At 40.8% G+C, this 19,885-nt stretch overlaps 1 pseudogene; it reads left to right on the forward strand.

The window, feature by feature from the left end:
* Nucleotides 1-19,110, forward strand: part of LOC138637930 (uncharacterized) — a 108,485-nt pseudogene extending 89,375 nt beyond the window's left edge.
* Nucleotides 19,111-19,885: the final 775 nt, after the last annotated feature.

Here is a 19,885-nt window from a genome sequence, read left to right on the forward strand (position 1 = left end):
ATATGTACTTTTGGATTTTATCTCGACAGGTAGAACAACGGACTTGATATGTTACTCGTTGTTTCCCCCACGGCCAACTAAAGACACTAACTACACCTGTACATTTACAAATAAAGCTGGACAGAAAAAAGAGTCCACGATCCCGGTGACTATAATCCAAGGTATGTACCCTGGATCATGGGAAAGGTAGAATGGGCGCTGTAGTGAGAGGTGGTCCTCACAAGATAGGACAATAACGTTTCTTTTCTTGAAAGTCATATACAGCTTTGAAAGATCATTGGGAGCTACAGTATACTGTATGTAGAGAAACTGTTGAAATCCCCTTTGTGCCTCTTTGAAAGTTATAACCTCTTGAATATCCCCTTATAACGTAATAATATTTCAAATGCCCTTGTATAAAGTAATAAAGCCCCGAGTGACGTCTTAGAAAGTAACAATGGCCTAAGCCCCCCTATAAAGTACTTGTGCCCGTTTATGAAATAGTAATGCCTATTGTCCCCGTATAAAGTAATAATTCCCCGAGTGACGTCTTAGAAAGTAATAATGGCCTAAGCCCCCTATAAAGTACTTGTGCCCTTTTATAAAATAGTAATACTGAGTGTCCCCATATAAAGTATTAATCGCCCAAGAGACCCATTATAAGGTAGAAATTCCATGAGTACCTCTCAAAAAGCAATAATGCCAAAAGTGCCTTCTTTGAAATGAATCATGCCCTGAATGCTCCCTTATGAGTAATAATCCCTTCATGTCCCAACTTAAAAAGTAGAAATGATCTGAGTGCCGCTAATAAAGTCATAATATCTTTTCACTGCCCATTTAAAAGTGGCAATCAGTGAGCAGACAGCCGCAAGCCACACATGAAGGGCCCATGAGCCACATATGATTCTGGAGCCATAGGCTGGGTACTCTGATATAAAGGAACCTTTATTATGTGGTAACTAAGACCTTTCAGTGGCCAAAAATTAAAACTGGGGACTTTACCTAGTACCAGCAAAAGTGTCTCCATAACAAAATACTGTATTTGGAATCAATGACCATGCACACAAAGACCAAAAAAAAAAAAATAATGGAACCACGGGTCTGGATACTTATGCCCAAGATTGTCTCCACCAGGGTTGCCAAATTGACTTTTTATTTTTTTCTGGACAGCTTATCAAAAAATCACGGACAGAAAACATTTTTTACATACACATTGGAAAATTATAATAAATCATTAAGATTAGAAGTGATCCACTTCATTAGCTAGTAATTCTGATATTATGAGCAAAAATTGACCTATTTTTACGGATTGTCTGTAAATTTCTAGACGGTTGGCAACCCTAGTCTTCACAACATACATATCCCTCATATCGCGGCTTGTATTTCCTATGACAAAGTCCTTTCTTCAAAGAAAGGCATGACAGTCCTGAAGAACATCTAGGACAGATGAACTATCCTTTTCTTTTAAAACAAATGTGTCTACAGATCTTCTCAGCCCCATAAATCGCTGTCGTAACAGGCAACAACTTGGATTGATTCTTTTTCTGTAATTATTGTCCCTTTCATCTATTCAGAAGTTAAGTTTATGGGTTAGATTACTAAAACGTAAGAAACAGATGAAAGACTGTGGGATCAGACTACAGCGGAATTGTTTGTAGTCTGTTACCATGGTAATGCACTAGGTTTACATTGAAGCTGTAGGTTCTGAATTGATTTTGAGGTCTGAAGACTTCAGCTTTAATTAATTATTTGGGATTTTAGAGTTAAAATATAATGTGGGGTCTGACTTAATTCAGGGGTTTTATGAAACGCTATGTGGAATTCTAATTATTCATTGTCATTAAGAATTTACTGTAAAGTTTTGAAATGTAAACTTTTTTTTTATTCTTTAGTACAAGATAAATTTTGCAGTATTAACATGAGTTATGGAGTGACCTGGAATGTTACAAAAGCCGGCATGTCCGCTACTGCAACCTGCCCTTCTGGGAAATTTGGATATCTGACCCGGGATTGTACAGCAGATGGAGTGTGGCTGATGGTAGAGGACAATTGTATAAACCAGATCTTGCAGATGGCTTTAAATAATGCTCAGGTACCAACATCATCATTACTAACTTTTGTAAAAAATTTTAGAAATTTGGTTTGGAAAACAGGAAAGATATATATCTTTGTACCGTGTTAGCCAGTAGATAGAAAAATATTTAGAATTGAGAGTCCTCAGTGGTGGATACCTTTTAATGGCTAACTGAAAAGATGGTAACAAATTGCAAGCTTTCAAAACTGGTTTGGAAAATGTATTTTCAAATAGCCTCTGAGGAATTTCTGAGTTAATAGACGGGGTCAATGAGAAGGTCAGCTACGAGAATCTCCAAAGTGAAAGGCTGCCCATAAACCAAACAGCTGTCAGCTACAGATCTTTCCTGACTCTTCCATAAACATAAGCGCTCAACTTTTGTGTCTTCAGTGAGGGGAGAGAAGAAAACCTTTACCAGACACTTCTGGAAACAAAAGGATTGGGCATTAAACTTGCAGCTCCCCGATCCTTCTCACCCCCCATATCTTCTGTTGGAAGGCCCCCATACACATGAGATGGTCAGTTAATCCTGCACGGTGGGTTCAGCTGACTATCATCTAACGTGTATAAGGGCACTAACCATTATTTAAAGGACTCAAACTTTCCATATATTATAAAAGCATCACATTGATTTTAATAAGCACTGTATGTACCCATATTGTATGTACCCAAAAGGCTTCAATGATCCATATGGGGATACATTTATTAGAATGTATAGATGTCACGGTGTGACTGTGTAATAGTAAATGGGCTCCTATATTGTTCCTCAAGCTAGGGGTTCCCTAGCTATCCATATCTCCAGGATTACCCCTGATAGTGGGGATGCCTGGGTCTTATTTCTCATTATACTCCTGAGTAGCACTAATCTGTTAAATGTATGGGGAGAACACAAACAAGACAGACAGGACAAAACAGAAGCACAATTACACAGGAGCCTCACAGGGAAAAACACTAAGGAACAAAAGTGTAAAGCCTGTGATGCAACGAAGTAAGATAAAGACACCAAGGAAAAAGGAAAGGTTTCACCAAACTCCACCGGCAACAACTTTGGAATAACCACCAGTAAATCTGGATGTGTCCACCTCTCCAGACAAGGTTAGACTAACTATAGCTGGCAGTACCTGTATAGCAAAGCCAGCATTTATAGAACGAGAGCAGACATGACTGGTTCACCCACAGCATGTGAGACTAAAGGAGTTAGTAAAGGAGACTAACAATCCCAGTCTAGCAAAGATTTAACTCTTGCTAACATGCCTAGGAGCTGCAACTCTTAGAGTCGATGCCCGAGTCACCCCGCGCTGATCATAGCTATCAAAGGAGTTAAAAGGAAGAATGTAAGAATCTCTGGATTACACAGAATCTGATGCTGCCATGACAGTTGGTGATACTTAATGCTTAATGTTTTTTTTTTCAGGCACTGGAGGAAGGGCTAGGAAGCTCGGATGTAAAAGTACCAGAAATAATCCAACAGATGTCCAACAGCAGTGGAGCATTCATTAACAATACAGCAGAGGTGTCCGCAGTGGTCAACATACTGAGCACCATCTCTAGAATAGCATCAGCTCTCAACAACACATTTGATTCTGGTGTGGTTACTGTAAGTTCAGAAACTATTTTTCTTTTGTCCATTAAACACCCAAGATCATGCTCTCCCACCCCAATTGCTGTAAAAAACAATTACTCAATCTAATCTATTCCCCAACCCTCTTAATTTTAAGACCCTGCAAGGGTCAGGGACCATTGGGAGAACCTTCACACCCAGATTTGGCTCGCCCCTAATGGAAGTAGCACTCCTAAAAGTCATTATCAACCCTTTAACGAGCCTTGCAATATGACTTAGGATAAAGGCCCCTCGTCAGTACAAAATATGAGATCTGATTTGTCTCTCACCCATCCAAATCAGATCTCATACTTTGTACTGAATACTGATGAAGAGAAATACCTCAAAACATTGTGTTGGAAATTGAGATTCTGATTTGGCTTTTATTCTAAATCATATTGCAAGGCTCATTAAAGGGTCAATAATGACTTGTAGGATTGCTACTTCCAATAGGTGGCACTAGACTTCAAGTTCTCTTCCTCTCTGAAGAGACAATTTGCATATTTGATTTCACAGTAAAATATTCCAAAGGCTGCTTTAAATACCTAAAAAAAATAACTACTGAAACCCTTACAGCTCCAACACTGCCTCTCCACTGTTCTCTGACAGTCTTTTTTGACAGGACTACGGCAGTGATGTCCCATTGATAGCACATGACCTCTACAATCAATCACTGGGCTCAACAGTCTTGTCATATTTTTAATTCTCCTATATATCATGCCTACCATCTTCTTCGAGAAGACAACCTTTCTAGGAGAACTACATTACAAGATAATTTTAGGTGGTTGTCTATAAAGGGAATCACTGTATAAGATAAAGTGATATCTACATGTGCCTCAGTGTTAAAACCTGATTTATCCCATTCTTTTGCTTCTAGGGTTTTCTTACTTTGGCCAGCAACCTCACAAACCCCAGCTATACATCTCTGTGGAGAGACTCCAAAAGTCCGGCTTCCAGAGTGCTTCAATCTGTTGAGCTGTTTAGCCAGCTTCTTCGTGCAGACAATGGCTCCTTTGAAATTGATCTGGAATATATCCAGTTAAAAGGCAAAGTATATGAAATGGGCCAAGTTGGGCAAGACTATAAGAAGACCTTTGGAAAACTTGGTGTGAGCATGTCAATTGATGAGCAAGCTATATCCTCACTTCTGCAAAAAGGCAATGTCAAGATCACCAGTGTAGCCTTCAACACCATTGGAAGCCTCTTACCAAGTACCACTGAAAAGTTTAATGACTCACAATTGAATAGCTTTGTACAATCTACTTCTATACGACTATCGGATTCTACCTCAGCTTCTTGTGATATCCTAATGTCTTTCAAGACAAACACGTCGGATAATAGATATTCTCAACATTGTGTTTTCTGGGATTTCTCTCTACAAGGTTCTGGTGGGGCGTGGTCAGATGTTGGCTGCACGTCAATGGAAGAAGACAATGTTACCTACTGTAGTTGCAGCCACTTGACCTCATTCGCTGTTCTTATGTCTATAAAGGCAGAACCTTTGGCTCTAATCGAGGAGATAACCTATGTTGGACTTGGCGTTTCCATATTTTCACTCTGTATCTGTGTCCTGATTGAGTGGTATGTATGGAAAGCCGTAGTGAGGACAAATATCTCGTACTTTCGACACATCTCCTTGGTCAACATTGCAATGTCTCTACTATGTGCAGACATCTGCTTCTTGTCGTCAGCATTTCCTTCTGTCATCACCAAGAAGCTCATTTGCTTCTCGATAACATTTTTAAACCATTTCTTCTACCTTGCCCTATTCTTCTGGACCTTTGCCCAGAGTGTGATGCTCTTGCATCAATTACTTTTTGTCTTCCACCATTTAAGAAAGAGGGTTTATGTTACCCTGTCATTTATCTTTGGATATCTGATCCCAGCCATCATAGCTGCTGGCACATTTTTATATTTCTACCCTAAAGGTAGATATAGGCATGAGCAACTATGTTGGTTGAATCCAGGGAGCGGTGCCATTTATGCATTCGCCATACCAGCCGGATCTATCATCGTATTCAACTTTCTTACTCTTCTGGTTGTCATCTCCAAGTTATCTCGCCCTTCCGTTTCTGATAAGAACCATCCAGAAGACCGAGATACAGCAAAGAGCATCTTGAAGGCCATAGTGGTTTTAACCCCAGTTTTTGGATTAACTTGGTCCTTTGGATTTGCACTATTGACTGATCTTGATGACTTGACCAAACAGATATTCACATATGGATTTGCTACAATGAATGCTTTCCAGGTAACAAAACTAAGGTCTAGTTTATATAGATATATAACACTAAATAGTATATTTACATAGTATAAAATGCCTACAAAGTGCTGCCTAATTTCTCATCAGACAAAAAAAGAGTTTCATGGGTATTTTTACACATCCATGAAAATCACAGATCCAACTGCGAGATCTAGGAGACTCAAAAGATACTCAATGGATCAGCAAGCTGTCTGAAAAAGAAATCGGACAGGCGGCACACCGACACTACACACGGAAGTGTGAATGTAGCTTTATGTGAATGGAGCGGCAATGATCATGTGTCTCCACCATGTCACTGTTCATGGAATTGACAGAGTTAGAGCTCAGCTACACATTTTGTGAGAAGGTTCCTTTAACCAGTTCCTGACCAGTCAAATTTTCAGGATATTTCATATGTGTCGTTTAAAGAGTTCCACATTTTTTTCTCATTCTTATTTTCAAGTAGTTTTTGTTTGTATTGTTTTGGGGTTTTTTTCATGATACCTGAGCTAATTTTTTATGTCATTGTTATATTCCCTTTTTTTCTGATATTGGGCGACATCAGGGGGAAAATAAAGTACATAAGTGTCCTTATTTTCCTTTTTTTTAATGACCACAAAAAAACACTAAATTATATTTAAAAAAAAATTTTCAATTCTGTAATAATTATTTTTAAATAATAAACACTATTTCTTTGCTGGTGGGGATAGTAGCTGGGATTTAGTTTGACAGTTTCATTTTTATTTATTACCTATTTATTATATTTTTCATTTATTTTATACATTGTGCCCCCAATAAGGTCATAAAAGACCTTTGGGAGTAGAGCGGGCGGGGGGTGGGGGGTGGGGAGGGATGAGGGGCATTTCAGTATTTAAATGTTTTAATTTTCTTCTGATTTCCCCTGTAACTGGGGCTGGTACAGACTGATATATAAAAATACAAATGCAACCCCTTCCCAACGTGGCCAATTACTGTTTTTGCATTTTCGTTTTTTAACCTCACATACTTCTTCTAAGGACCATAACTTTTTTTTATTTTTCCATTCTTATAGAAGTACGGTATTAGGGCTTGTTTTTTGTGGGACGAGTTGTACTTTTCAATGATACCATTCATTTTACCACATACTCTACTGGTAAACGGGAAAAAATTCCAAGTGTAGTGATATTGAGAAAAAAAACTGCAATTCGGATTTTATATTCTGGGAATTGTTTTTACGCCGTACATTTTGAGATAAAAATAACCTGGCAGTATGATTCTCCTCGTCAGTACGATTACGGCGCTCACAAAACTTGTCCAGTTTTTTTATTATTTTTTATTATTTAGTGGTGAAAAAAAGTTATATATTTGTAAAAAAAAAATACTTATGTACATTTTCTCAGACCAATAATGTTCTCATTTTTTGGGTCGATGGAGTTATGCAAGGGCTTATCTTTTGTGGGGCAAGACATTTTTATTGATACCATTTTGAGATAGATATGACATTTTGATCACTTCTTATTGCATTTTTTGTGGTGTTGCGGTCACCAAACAAAACGCAATTTTAGAGTTTTTCTTTTTTTCTGTTTACATTGTTTGCAGATCGGGTTAATTAATTTTATAGTTTGATAGATCAGACTTTTCCGGACAGGGTGATGCCAAATATGTGTATTTTAAAAAAATGTTTAAATCTTCATTTTTAACCCCTTCACAACATATGACGTAAAGTTATGTCATCTGTCGCGTCCCAGCCTTTAATGCAACCTTGCACACTGAGCTCATATATTTCCCTGCGCATGATGGCTGATTTAATAAGTTATTGTGTCTCTAACAGCCACAGCAGCGGCATTTAACAAGCGTCGGAAGGAAGCGTCGGAAGGAAGCGCATCATTCTGTGGTCCTAGCGGTGCACCCATGACATGATCGCAGGGTGCCCCTGGGCTCTCATGCCAGTCGGGCGTCTGTTGATGATCCCCGTGCCTGTCATTCTGATTCTCCTGATTCTCCTGTGAAAGACAGTGGTTAGTTGTTGTTCATAGAGGACCGTGATTTTTTTTCTATACATAGCATCGTATCTACCCCAAAATGATATCTGTAAAAAGTCAGCTTAGGGCGCAAAAAATAAGCCCTCTCCCAGCCCCAGAGCCTGAAAAATGAAAGCATTATGGATATCGGAAAATGGTGACAAAAGCAAAAATGTTTTTTACAAATTTTCAAATTTATTTTCACCATTTACTTACAGTATTCAGACCCCTTTAAATTTTTCAATCTTGGTTTCATTGCAGCCATTTGGTGAATTCAAAAAAGTTCATTTTTTTTCTCATTAATGTACACTCTGCACCCCATCTTGACTGAAAAAAAAACCCGAAATGTAGTAATTTTTGCAAATTTATTAAAAAAGAAAAACTGAAATATCACATTGTCATAAGTATTCAGTATTCTCAAGGTGATCTGCTGTGAAGACACTGAGCTTGAACTGCAGTGACCTCATCACTGGCTTTTTCCCACGGTCCTGAGGTTACCGCAGTTCAGCCCGGCTGGGAACCTCGATGATGTCACCGCTGGTCAATGATGCTGCGCTCGCAGCAGCTCATTCACTAGTGGTTCTCGGCCTGGATGGTCGCATCTTGGCACCGTCCAGGTTGAAAACTATTTAGCCCCCAGACATGGATTACAGTGTGGGACAGAATGACTGACAGGTATGGTATATTTTTGTTTTCTTATTTTATTTTTATTACAGGAGAACGAGGGCTTTGGTGGAAATAGCCGTATGGTGAGTATAACTGTGTTTGTTATTTTTAAATAAAAAAAGGAAAACTGTGTTATTTCTAATAAAAGACTTTATTCTGTCCATGTCTAAATTTACCACATAACTATAGGATTAGCAATGGAGGTGTCTTATAGACGCCTCTCCATTGCTAAGCTGTTGGTGTGATGTCACCTGACAATACAAAGGTGACATCAACCCTGCAAATGTGACCCCCACTTGCCATCGCTACAGGGCAAGTGGGAAGAGCCGGGCAAAGCACCAGAATTGGTGCATCTAATAGATGCACCTTTTCTGGGCAGCTGCGGGCTGCTATTTTTAGGCTGGGGAGGCCTATATCCATGGCCCCTTATGAACCTGAGAATACTAGCCCCCAGCTGTTAGCTTTAGCAAGGCTGGTTGTCAAAAATAGGGGGAACCCCACGCCTTTTTATTTAAATTATTTAAATATTTTTTTTTAAAAACAGCGTGGGGACACCTCTATTCTTGATAACCAACCTTGCTGAAGTTAACAGGTGAGGGTTGCAGCCCCCAGCTGTGAGTTTTGCCTGGCTGGTTATAGAAAATAGGGGGAACCTACGCCGAGTTTTTCATTCATTTATTTAGTTATAGCACAGGCGCTGTTCTTAGCAGCAGCAGGTTTAGGTTCATGGGAGTAATAGTCCCAAAATATAATAATAATTATAATATAACTCATTCTCCACTACTCGCACCGATCACCGGCAGAGCAGGGGAGAATGATGAGAGCGTCTTCAGCACCTGCTGCCGGGGAACAGCGCTTACAGTACTTACAATAGCGCTTCTTCCCCAATGCCGATGCGTGTCACACGGATTACATCAATGTGTGTTCTCCATTTACACATGTGCGGGATGTTTTGTGGCCTGTGCTGATGGTAAAAACGGACATGTCAGCGTGTTTTACCAACGGACACAAGGTCCGTGGAAACACACTGGCATGTGCACAGACCCATTCATTTGACTGGGTCTACGTGTGTCAGTGTCTCCGGTACGTGTGAAAACTGGTCACCACACATACCAAAGACACAGATGTGTGAAAGAGGCAAAAAAAATATACACTCCTCAAAGTTGAGATTGCAACACTAAGAAGGAATAGTTGTAGAATAATGGAAATTACAGGATGAAAAGATATGCTATTGATCTGCAAATGATAAAATAAACGAAATTTTCAAAACGTCTTGATGCATTCAGTCTGGAGTATGAGATCCAAGTGCAGAAATCCCCGCACTTACAGCCTCAGCTACTAACAGTGAGGTTATTAATGTTCATCTGAGGAATGTTCTGCTGCGCTGTCCCGCTGTGATCGTAGGAAAGTCGGGGAGGGAACACTCTATACTGTCCTATACTTAATATGTCTATACTTAATCTGTGTGGGCCCTAGTCTATCCCTAAACCTAGGGTTACCCCCGTTAGTGGAGATGCCCAGGTCTCATACTTCTCTTTGTTCTTATGAAATCCTATGCAGCTCGGTGCAGTATTAGTTAGACTGCAGTTGTTTGAAAATGCTAAGCAGTATGGGCAGATCGCTCATCTTGTGGCAGCTTATTGTGTGAGCGAACGCCTTCAGAACCGGTACGAAACGGCTGAGGGAGTCCCCAAATGGAGTAAGGCTGACAAGAGAGGACGCTGAGGGATCGAAAGGTACGGTCCATCCCAGAAGCGAGCTTAGCGACAGAGAGAGAAGGACAGGGACAGAAGAGGAGTTGCACTATGTGAAACCTGCTGTTGATGCTGGAAAGAATGTGAATATGCTGCGTACCGAACCAAGTAAGGCTGTTGTTGTTAAAGTTGAACTGGACTGTGTCTCCCTTTGTGTGGTACCATCTACAAAGAACCTCTGGTGGCCCAGGGTGGACCCTGATGGCGTGGAGACCCAGAACACAGGTATGCAGAAGGAAAGACATTACAGTATTGTGAGTGGAGGCCAGGGTGTGATACAGGGTTTGCGCTCAGCCATGACTACCGCCCTGGCCCACTCCAATACTCCTACAAAATCCTACGCAGCTCTCACCTTCCCCCCAGGGAAGAAATGGACAGGAGTAAAAGGGTAACACCAGCTGGACAGACAGGGGTAAACCAATTCACAATCAAACAACAGACACACCGGATAAAATACAAAGGGAAAATGGGTACACAGTAAAGAAACAGAAAAGCAACAGGGTAGAATGCCAGAAGGGGGTATTCATATTTACAATAAACCACATGCAACAATCTCAAGACGACAAGAGTGACTCTCCAGAACACTTTCTCCAATGAAGCCAGGAACAAAATGAAGATTTTATTGCTCGCATGGAGGGAAGCCAAACACAGGTAGAGTATGGTTCCAATAAGCAACACCGCAAATAGACCACGAGGAACTCTAAACTCATTAATGGCTGTGTAAATATATAGAAGGTCTGTGCTCAGCTATTAGCGGCAATCTTCTAATCGTAGATGTACCACAGGTCCCAGCAGAATGCAGCACATTCATGACGCGTGCTGAATGCAATTGGGCAAATCATCAAGATCCACTGCTGGCAGCTCCTGTGTAAGCAGCGACCAAAGACGTCTCCGATGTCCTCAATGGAAGACAACTCAAAACCTCAGGTTTGATAGCCAGATACCAAGCTTAAGGCATCATACCATATTTACACAAACCATCAGAAGGCATAAGGAGTTTGCTAACATTGGGCTACAAGCCAAACATCCGGCTAGAGGTATTACATTGACCTCATGCCACTGCTCTCAAAGACTATCAAGGTGTAGAGAATGATGGGAATGGAGGTCTATCCTCTTCAGTGATGAGTCTCATTTTTGTCTTCAACACAATGATCGCAGGAGACAAGTTTGGAGACCACTTGTGAAATGCCAGGAAGAGGCTTTCACACCGGAACATCACACAGGTTAAACTCTGGGATTATGGTGTGGAGTGGAATAATGTTTGGTAGTTGGACCTTTCTAGTCTTCATTCATCTTCAATACAGGCACACTGATTTGGTTGTGTAACCAGGGTATGACCATTTCTTAAAAGTGTCCCAGGAGCCATATTTCAATACAACAAAGCCAGGCAGCATCATGTTCGTGATGCTGAGAGCAGCCTGCATGACCTAAATGTGATGCCATTGCCTGCAGCATCTCCAGACTTGTCTCCCATCAAGCACATTGGTCAGTGATTACACATGGAGTTGCCAGTAGTGGATCTTTATGATTTGCCCAAGTGCATTCAGAACAGCGATACATTCCTTACACGATCACTAATAACCTCATTGATAGCAGCATCGGCTGTAAGTGCCGGGATTTCTGCATGTGGCTCATACTCCAGACTGAATAAATCGAGAAGTTTTCAAAACTTTGTTTCCATTTTTTCATCAGTAGCATATCAGTATTATGTCTATCCATCATTCCACAACCTTTAATTCTTGGTGTTACAGTTTCATTGTTGAGGAGCATACATCTCCCTAGCATTGAAAGGGAGACCTTAATGGATTGTATGAATTCTTTCCCCAGTTCTCCTGTTGTCTACTAGCTGTGTTTAGTCTGGTATTGCAGCATATTTTTTTCTGTATGGTAACTATTAGGCCACTATTCACATCTGTATCATGGTTTCTATTTATAAAGGAAATCACAACACCGTATCGGATCAAGAACATGATGTCTACCATCAGACAGACTCCAATGTCTTATTTCTAGAGGACCATTGTTTTCTCACTTGGTGTCTGTCGTTTTGTTGAGATGAATAGCACTCTATACCATCCAATGCAGATGTAAACTGAGCTTTAACTATATTATTTTATACATCTGCTATAGTTTAATCTGTACATATTTTTGCAGGGCTTCTTTATCCTTCTAACTTGCATCACAGAAAGAAAGGTAAGTTATTTCATTATTAAGTTTTATAGATTGGAATATCCTGAAAAGATCTAGTGTGGGCTTACGTTCTGTCATAAAGGCCCATATAATAACAATAATGATTTATAATAATTTTATTTCTATAGTTCCAACATATTCCTCAGCACTTTACAATTAAGTGGGACATCTACACACAGTAAAACCAATAGAATGTAACACAGGAGGAGTGAAGGTCCTGTTCGCAAGCTTACAGTCTTCAAAAAAGGGGACATAAAAGGTAGAACATGGTGTTGTGGTCCAGCAATCATTATTATAATAATGGTTTTCATAGGTTGCTTGATCCGGACATCAACCAGGATCTGTCTAAGTGCAGTTACCCTGTTCTATTGGGTGCATAGAGGATGTGGAGACAGATGAAAGGGAGAGAGCAGATTATGATTAACAATTATAAATAGGGGAGAGTTAGGTTAGTGAGTTGAGGTGATAAACTTATCTAAACAGATGGGTTTTTAAAGCAGGCTTAAAAACATGGGGGCGAAATATCAGTCAGATTGTTTGGAGTAGTGCATTCCAGTAGACTGGAGCAGCACGAGAGAAGTCTTGGAGACAGAGTTGAGAGGTTCGGATTATGAAGATTGTTAGTCATAGATCAGCTGCAGAATGGAGAGTACGGGTGGGGTGATAGACAGAAATGGGAGAGGAGATATAGGGAGGTGCAAAACTGTGAAGAGCTTTGTGGGTGAGAGAGATGAATTTATATTGGATTCTGTAGCGAATGGGTAGCCAGTGTAATGACTGGCACAAGATGTAGGCATCGGTGAAGCGGCTGGACAGAAATGTGACCTTGGCTGCCACATTCAGGATGGATTGGAGAGGAGAAAGTTTGGTTAGAGGGAGACCGATCAGAAGAGAGTTGCATTAATACAGTTTCACAAAAGCGATAGTTTTGTAGTTTCAAAGGTGAAAAAAAGTTGGATTCTCGAGATGTTTTTAAGGTGCAGGTGACAAGAGCGAGTGAGTGACTGGATATAGGGAATAAAGGAAAGTTTTGTGTCAAATATGACCCCAAGACAGTGAACTTGCTCCTTGGGAGTTATGGTTGTACTACCCAAGGAACATGAGAAGTCGGGTATAGGTAGGGTAGTAGAAGAAGGAGACACAAGGAGTTCAGTTTTGGAGAGATTCAGTTTCAGATAGAGGGAGGACAAGATGCTAGAGACTGCCAACAGACAATCCCTGTTATTTTGTGTTAATGAGGGGGTGATGTCAGGTTAAAAGGTGTATCATTGGGTGTCATTAGCATAGAGATGATACTGGAAACCAAATCTACTGATGGTTTGACCAATAGGAGCAGTATATAAGGAGAAGAGGACTGGGCCTAGGACTGAGCCTTGAGGAACCTCAATAGTAAGGGGAAGAGTAGAGAAAGAAGAGCTGGCAAAAGATACAGTGAAGGAGAGGTTAGAGAAATAGAAGGAGAACCAATAGAGGACGATGTCCCTGAGGCCGACAGAGCGGCGCATGGTGGGGAGCAGCTGGTGATCCACTGTATCGTATGTTGCAGAGAGATCCAAGAGAAACAGCAGGGAGTAGTGACCTTTGGATTTTGATTTCAATAGGTCATTAGAGACTTTAGTAAGGGCAGTTTCAGTAGAGTGTGAAGGGCGGAAACAGATTGTAAAAGGTCGAGAAGAGAGTTTTCTGAACGATAGTGGATGAGACTGGAGTAGACCAAGCGTTCCAGGAGTTTGGAGATAAAAGGAAGATTAGAGACTGGACTGTAGTTAGCAGCAAAGTTCTGGTCCAGGGATGGCTTTTTAAGTAAAGGGATACCTGAAGGAAAAGAGTGGTGAAATATTTTAGTTAGGTGGGTAGTGACATCTGGGGAGAGGGACTGAAGGAGTTGTGAGGCAATAAGGTCACTGGTGTAGGTTATAGGGCGAGGAGCCTGGTCACTTCTTCTGTGACAGGCTCGAAGATGGAAAGTGAACTAAAGGTGCGGTTGGAAAAGAGATCCAGGCTCTGATGGGAATGTGCAAAAATGTCTTGTTGGATACAATTGATTGTTTTTGTAGGAAATAAGTGGTCAGATCATCAGCGCTGAGGTTGGTGACGGGGTCCTGTATTTTAGGGTTCAGGAGTGAGTAAAAGGTTTCAAAGAGTCATTTTGGATTGCTGATTAGTGATGTGATGATAGTGGTGAAGTAGACTTATTTAGCCAGATGGAGCACAGAGTTTTGAGCACGAACTTGTGGATGAAGTCTTCTGTTGAAAGTGATTTCCTACACAGATGCTCGGCACGCCTTGAGCAGCGCTGGAGAAATCGTGTTTGCAGCATGTGCCAGGGCTTCTGTTGTAAATGGAGGGTAATTCTGTGTGTAATAGGTGGTGCTTCATCTGGAGCGCTCTGCAATGTATTGTTGTAATCTGACAACGCTGAGTCTAGACAGGTGCGGGAGGAGATAAAAGCTAAGGATAACTGTACATTGTTCATAAGCTGCTGGATATTGATGGCATGTAGATTCTGTATTTATGGTAAGTAGGAGTGTCCTGGGTGTGGAGACAGTTCCCGATGGAGAAGGAAGAGTTGGGAGAAGACCAGGTCCAAAGTGTTCCCATCTTCATGTGTAGGAAAGTTGGAAAGCCGTGAAAGGCCAAAGGAGGATATTAGAGGCAAAAGATGAGAGGCAGATGGGAAGAGCGGCTCATCAATGGAGATGTTAAAATTCCTCATGAAGAGAGTGGGAATATCACAGGATAGGAAGTGTGGAAGCCAGGTAGTAAAGTGATCCAGAAACTGACAGGAGGAGCCTGGAGGGTGATACACAATGGCCACTTGCAGAGAGAGGGATTTGAAGAGACTAACTGTGTGGACTTCAAGTTGAAGTTCATATGGTCCAGTAGCTGACAACGCTCCCGAAGGACAACCTATAGCTAACAGAACATGTACACATCCACTATTACATGGGTTCTCCATTAATTTTAAAGTTAATCTTAATGGGCCAGGGCAGTTTAAGAAAACAAAGTAAAGTAGACCCACCTTCCCAACTGGCACCACTGTTCTGCACTCTATACCGTGGCCTCCAGTGGACTTATGACATCAGCATCCAGCGGGTGGATTGACAACTTTCACATTCCAAACATTTTCTTTCTAGTGGGCAGCTTTCAAATGTCTTCTGCTTTAATTTTTGACTTCATAATTGTGTCACAGAATGGACTCATTGAAGGATTACCTGGTTTTCTAATGGGCCAGTCCAACCCTAAAATCAAATAATTTATCAGTCATTTTATCGTTGTGTATAATGATAACAGTATAAGATTCAATGAAATTGTACATGGACCAGTTCTTCATAGCTGTAGGATGGAAAGTCCCTGAAACTAACTTTCTCTGTTGCCTCCAACATACCATCCTAAATCCCCATACCATGTTTCTCTATAGTTGGATGTCAAACATTCGACCCATCTGGTAATATTTTCTCTTAGACCTTTTATATAACAAATTAATAACGAGCTTCCAGCAATTGATCTTTACAACGTCTAAACTGAATGCCACTAAACAATTGGTCCCTTCCCTTTTCGTAGTGGATTGTTGTAGACCTATGTGAAATCCCTCCATATTGAGGTAAATGAGCATTCCAGAAACCTAAATGTCACATCAATCATGGGATTGGCGAGAATTCTACATGACTAAAAATGTAACACTGTATAATGCCTTATACATGGAGATGAGTAATTTTATATGTATTATTTGATGCAACTTCTACTGAGATCAGTAATGCAATGTAAGTGTGCAATCTACATTTAGGTGCGGGAGGTGCTCTTCAACAAGCGATCGTCATCGGTGAGTCTCGTTTTCTGTTACTATTGTTTTTGGGATATTTACCCATATTATCACCCATTATATTCATTGGTTAAAGGAGATGATTTTGAGATTTGTTGAGGTTTTCCTATTATTGTATCAGATCTTGACAATCTCCTGGATTCCAGATTTATATATTTTACCTACAGTGAAGCAGGCTGGAGATAGATTTATCTCCTTGGTGCACATAGAATCGGCTGGACTGGGTATAATTTTACTAAGCCATCAGCTGAGTGAATTATCAACTGGGGTCCACAGGTGATACATGTGTAACCTCTGGGGGTCTGATCTTCACCAATCATGAGATTGAATGTTGAATGAAACATTACTGAGCATGTGCAGCCACCTCCCTATTATCTGTCCAATAACTGTTTATAGATGTCAGGAAATGGGGTAGTTTTCGCACATGCTCAGTAGCACTCTCACATGAACACCTTATTTTGGGATAGGTGGGGCTCTCAGCAGCCAGGCTATAGTACTTTTATGATCTATTCTGTGATAAATGTTGTTTATGAGACATCCTTTTTAAAATATTTGAACTAGAAACTCCCTAACTTTGATGGTCTATCGACATCTTGAGATAGTTTCAGTTGCTAGACATTCATCACTTACCAAGTGAGAGTGGCCACATGCCCACAAGTTCATGGGTGGGTGTATGAATGTAAGTGCCCTAATACATTCTGGGCATATTTCCAAAACAGCAGACTCGAAATATTGATCTACCAAAAAGCACCAGTGCCTGTCCATGGGTTGAATCTGGTAATGCAGCTCAGCTTTATAGGGATAAGTTACAGTATCAGACTCAACCTCTGGACAGGAATGGAAATGGTATGGTGTGGTGCGCCCCAAGTGCCAAATTCTAAGATGGCTCAAAATTTAGCCTTAGGCCCCAGACCCAATCTCAAATGATTTAGGAAGACCTGAGCTGGAGAATCTTCTTGGGTAACTTGCCAGTGGCAGCTTGAGAGTTCATTGAGTGCTCAGCCAATGACTGGTGAACTGAATAAGGCTACTTTCACACATCAGGTTTTTTGCATCAGGCACAATTGGGCGAATTAAAAAAAAAAAACGGATCGGTTTTTTTTTTCCGCCGGATCCATTTTTTTCTCAGAGTTGTATTAGCGCAGGATTGCGCCTGATGTCCCAACGTTTCATCCGTTTTTTGCTGGATCCATCAAAAATTAGTTTTCCGGTGGCCGAAAAAAATGTCTCCAGAGGAACGTTTTTTCTGCCCGGCGGAAAACCGCACAGTGACTTATCCGGCCAAAAACGTATGAAACACAGGTAGAAATGGCCAAATCTGGCGACCGGATCCAGCGTTTTACAGAAGTTGTGCATTTTCCATTCTGGAATCTCTCTCTCTATGTCTCTCTCTGGAACAGGAAGTCAATGTATTCCCAGATGAAAAACAAAAACGGATCCAGCAGAAAAACGGATCCATCGCATCAGTTTTACACTATTTGCAACGGATCCGTTTTTTTAAAAATTAGCCGGATTGTGCCTGAAACAAAAAACCTGATGTGTGAAGGTAGCCTAAGGCTACTTTCACACTTGCGTCGGTATGGGTTCGTCGCTAAGCGTCGGGCCGACGTACTGACGCACGTTGTGAAATTTGTGCATGACGTGGGCAGCGGATGCAGTTTTTCGACGCATCCGCTGCAATTCTAAAGTTCGGGGAGGAGGGGGTGGAGTTCCAGCCGCGCATGCGTGGTAGAAAATGGCGGTCGCGACGTACGAAAAAACGTTCCATGGAACGTTTTTGCAGCCGACGGTCCGCCAAAACACGACGGATCCAGTGCACAATGGACGCGACGTATGGCCATCCGTCGCGATACATCGGCAATACAAGTCTATGGGAAAAATGTATTAAAAAGTGGAAAAAAAATTACAGCGCAGTTCACTTCATTGTATGACTTTTAGGTTGAATTTCAGCAAAACAAATTTATTATTGTATTAGTAATTTCTTAAAATATAATACATGAGATTGGGGGACCAAGAAGTCAGTTCTGCACTCAGAGAGTGAAAACTGGATCATGGGTTATAGGGTTCAAAAATAGGGCAGCACGGTGGCGTAGTGGTTAGCACTGCAGCCTTGCAGCGCTGGGGTCCTGGGTTCTAATCCCACCCAGGACAACATCTGCAAAGAGTTTGTATGTTCTCTCCGTGTTTGCGTGGGTTTCCTCCGGGCACTCCGGTTTCCTCCCACATTCCAAAGACATACTGATAGGGATTCTAGATTGTGAGCCCCATCGGGGACAGTGATGATAATGTGTGCAAACTGTAAAGCGCTGCGGAATATGTTAGCGCTATATAAAAAATAAAGATTATTATTAAAGATTATTATTAAAATGTTTGCCTTAATTCAAAGCTCTGGCAAACTACGGTACCCAACTAAAGAGTGGAGGTGTTTTTGTAAGAAAGCCATGTTTTTCTTATTTTGGGAATAATTGTAAAATGTATGACTAATAGCTTATACATATCAGATAACCAATGGACGAATAGTCCAGAAAATCTGATACTGATTCTATGGCTTCTGGACTATTGTGCTGTTACTGTTGTAAAGAGCATAAATGGTAGGGTTAATAGTATATGTGACTAATATGCAATTGATGAATATTTTTATTTAACAGCCCACATCCACAACCGCGACCACGATGTCTACATCTGAAGCCCCCAGCAAAATGACGGCCTCAATAAAGAAAAAGAAATGATGAACGACATGGCAGCTCTTCTCTCCCTTACCTGTTAAATAACTTCAAACAATAAAGTTAGAAATAAATTACATATAATGTGTGCGCCGTATTCTCATCCCAAGAAGTCTTCATTAAGTGTTTTTCATAAAATCAGTGCAATATAAAAAAAAAGCCTATCTCTATCTGAAAACCAACAACGAGCTGCTATTGACAGATATCACTCATCAAAGGAAACACTTTTGTACTAGTCCATGGAGGAAGGGAGGAAGTCTCTGTTTCTTCATGTACCATTATATTGGCACTACCCACTTGTGTATGTGTGTAGTCAGCAGTGGGAGCTTAGCCGAAATAAAAATCACACCTAGAGGCCAGAGGAAATGTGTAGGAACACAAAATAAGTGTTAATTAGTCTTCAGTCTGTGAATAAAGAAAGTATTATTTTACTCCGATGAGATCGGCATCGTACAAAGTGTGTGGTTGAATCATACATTCTGATCTGCAGCTGATGAAGTCCAAGACATGATAGCGGGGGCTGATGTCATTATGGAAACCCTGACTGGGCTGATCACACGTTTGAAGATCTGCCCACGCGGGGCGCACACTGGCCATGTGATTCTAAAACTAAATCATGTTATATTTAAATGGCCTAGGGTAGAGTTTTGGACTCACAACCAGTTGTACCATTTTAAATAGAAGCTGCCCATGTACTATCTATCTATCTATCTATCTATCTATCTATTATCTATCTATCTATCTATCTATCTATCTATCTATCATATATCTATCTATCGATCTATCTATCTATCATATATCTAGCTATCGATCTATTTATCGTTCTATCTATCATCTATC

Source organism: Ranitomeya imitator, chromosome 5 (assembly GCF_032444005.1).
Source record: "Ranitomeya imitator isolate aRanImi1 chromosome 5, aRanImi1.pri, whole genome shotgun sequence".
Lineage (NCBI taxonomy): Eukaryota > Metazoa > Chordata > Amphibia > Anura > Dendrobatidae > Ranitomeya > Ranitomeya imitator.